The following is a 3152-nucleotide window of genomic DNA, read 5'->3' on the forward strand; positions in this document are numbered from 1 at the left end:
TTTTTTTAATCACAATGTTTCTAGCCCATTTAACTGCACTGGGTCAGATTGACCCAGGCTTCATGTCCATCTTAGAAATTCTTGGAAAAGAAAAGGTTTGAATGCGACGGAGGCATCTTCTCTGCCAGGCTTGTAACTATTAGCAGAAAAGAAAGAGCGTTCTCTGAAATTCCCAGTACTATCCAAGTGCACATGAAGGTGCCTTGGGCACATATGCAGGCTTATATGTGAGGCTGCCATTTGCCAGTTGGTTTCAGTGGTGGTGGTGCCGCAGCAGTTTGATAGATAACTCTGGGCAAAGGGCACAAAGCCTGTTAACAGAGAACCTGGAGATGACTAGAGAAAATACAAGGGTTTGGCAGGGCTTTTTGCTCCAGCTTGTTTTGTAAGTTGTAAAAAATAGGAGAGGCAGGACTTAGAACTTGTTGGTTTTGTGGCAAATAAGAAAGCTGGTAGGCAAGGTCATTTTTCTAAGTTTGCCTTGGGAAAGATCTGGGTTTATAGCTGGAAGCAATTAGAAAAGAGGTCTCTGAACTGCTTCCTGTTGTTGACCTCAGATCTGTCCTCAGGCAGCTTTAGTGTGTGGCCGTGTACATGCCATATACATTTAGAGCACATGACTCCTCCCCTCCAAAGACTCCTGGGAACTGTATTTTGTTAAGGGCACTGGAAATTGTAGCTGTTTGAGGCACAAAATACCATTGCCTGGCTTCTTTGGGAGAAGTATGGTGCTTTAAATGTATGGTGTGTACCCAGCCTAAGTGTTGCTTGTCTTATACCTATATGTTTATATATATATATACATCTCACATCACTTGAATAAGGTTCCCTGGTGAGCTGTGGCTCACCTTCAACTTTTCTGCTGGCCAGAAACGTGACTTGCCACCATTCTCCTCCACAAAGGAAATTACTAGGGTCATTTTGTGGCAGATGTTCCTTTGCATCTGAGTCTTACAGTTGATTCAGGCATGTTTGCTGTGTGAATCCTGTTTTAGCTCCAGATTCTGCTTTTCATCTTCACTTGTAAATTTGTACATCTGAAGGAGTTGTATCACACTTATTTCCTAAAGCTGCCCAGATGGAACTCCAGTTTAATCCTTGCAAGGCATGAGCAGTGGCTTTTTGGCCTCTTGGACGCTTCTTCTTGATTAATGCTTCCACTTCTTCTTGGTCCTACAGGATGATAGAGACAGATCTGGGTTTTAGTCTTGGCATGTCAGCCCCCAGATGACACCCCAGTGGGATTAATTTAGTCAGGAGCACTACAGAACTACATCCAGATGGATGGCATCTCAACTATGTCTTGGCATAATGGATTACACCCCAGCTGTAGACAATATGAAGCCCCATGTCCCAGTGATGGCTTTACTGGGGAAAAGGGTCTTGAGATGTTTTGTAGGTGAAGCCTGGAACAGATAGCCCTCTGATCTAGGAAACATTTCCCTACATGTTTTTTTGCATGCATCTTCATTATTACAGATGTCTTTACTCGTTAATTTGCCAAACTTTTGGGAAAACCTAGCACCTTTGTTCAAAAGGAAAATATATTTGTGCCCCAACACTAACTCTCTTTAAATTCCTGCTTCCTATCCATTCCAGCTTCTAATGTTTGAATTTTTCCTTTCCATTCAGTTTAGAGTGCAGTCCAGCAAGAATTATGGCTTTGGAGCTCTGTTCCATTTCAAAGTGTTTTGTCTTAGCCTGGGTGATGTAGATATAGGATGACCACAGTCTTTTAAGGGATTGTGCTCTTAAGTCAGCGATATGCTTGTGATAGAACAGAACCTGGCGCCATCATGTTGGTGTCAATAGATTTCCTCCACCACCTTTTTTTTAAAAAAATTAATTGATCTATTAAGTTCATTTGAACCTAGCAATGTGCTGCTTTTATATTCTGCTTGGCCTTAATCCTAAAAGCACTCATTGCTTTCACATTTATTTATTGGCAGGCAAACGCTTTTTGTGTCTGCTCCAGCAAATCTGCCCACCATTTAATTTAACATCCCTCAAACGTGTGTTCCTGTTTTTTAATGCCAAAATGAAATTCTGCAACATTTTTTTTAACACACACACACTCCCAGAAGTCATTAGAATGGGTCAAATATTTTAAGAGAGGGCACAAATGATCCCATGTTTGTTTTGTTATTTATATTTATATAAAAAATGTTTACATCTTTTTCTCTGCCTCAGATCTGTATTTTAAAAACACCTTTATCTCCCTTCCCTTGCTGACTTTTAAAAATGCTGTTTTGTTTTTTTTCTTTTATAAAGTAGATGACTTGGACTTACGATCCTGGGTTTATGGATTCCCCCTAATTCAGTGTGTTATTTTCTCTTGAGTTGGCTCTGCCCTGCTTTGTGCTGTGTCTTCTAAATTTACATGCAGGATTTTTGTCATTTTCAAAAATGGTGGTACCCAAGCATCTTACTTTCCTAGCTTGCTGTAGCTTTCATTTGCATGAATTCTTTCTTAAGTAAGCCATAGGTATCGAGTGGTGTGCATCAAAACACAGGCAAATCTTTGTTGCGTTTGTCTTTTAAGGGCAAAGGCTATAGTTCAGTGGAAGAGCGCTGCCACAACGATTGCAGAAATGAAGCCCTTAGATTATTCTTAGGGCATGTTAGCTCACTGATTTGTGAACTAACAAATTTGGACTTTTCTCATTAAGTACAAATCCTGTTGAGGTGATCGTATATATGATCACATAACTTAAGTAACAACTCCAGTTGCCTGCTTTTTAGTGCACATCGCTGCTTGTGTACTCTGCTTACTCGGTTGGGAAGAAAATCACATCAACCGAAGGGAAAGCTGCAAGAAGATCAAACCCCATGGGTTCTGGGACCTTTGCAAAATCAAAAGCCAGAAGAATAGAAGAAAGCAAATGCATTTGTGCCTCTCTGCAAGCGGGGCGAGAGAAATGGGAGCCACTAAATTGAGCAGGGCGGGAATCCTTTTTATTATTATTATTATTGTTTTGTATAAAGAAAACTTCTTTCTAAAGAAGCATAATCAATCCTCTGCAAATAGTAATAGGTGAGGCCAGACGAACTATTTCTAGGTACAAGAGATGAAACTTTTTTTTCTGTCCTATGAAACAACTCTCCTCCCTTTCCCATTTCGTACAATTAAAAGGTTGGTCCACTTTCTTGTT

Source organism: Lacerta agilis, chromosome 3 (genome assembly GCF_009819535.1).
Source record: "Lacerta agilis isolate rLacAgi1 chromosome 3, rLacAgi1.pri, whole genome shotgun sequence".
Classification (NCBI taxonomy): domain Eukaryota; kingdom Metazoa; phylum Chordata; class Lepidosauria; order Squamata; family Lacertidae; genus Lacerta; species Lacerta agilis.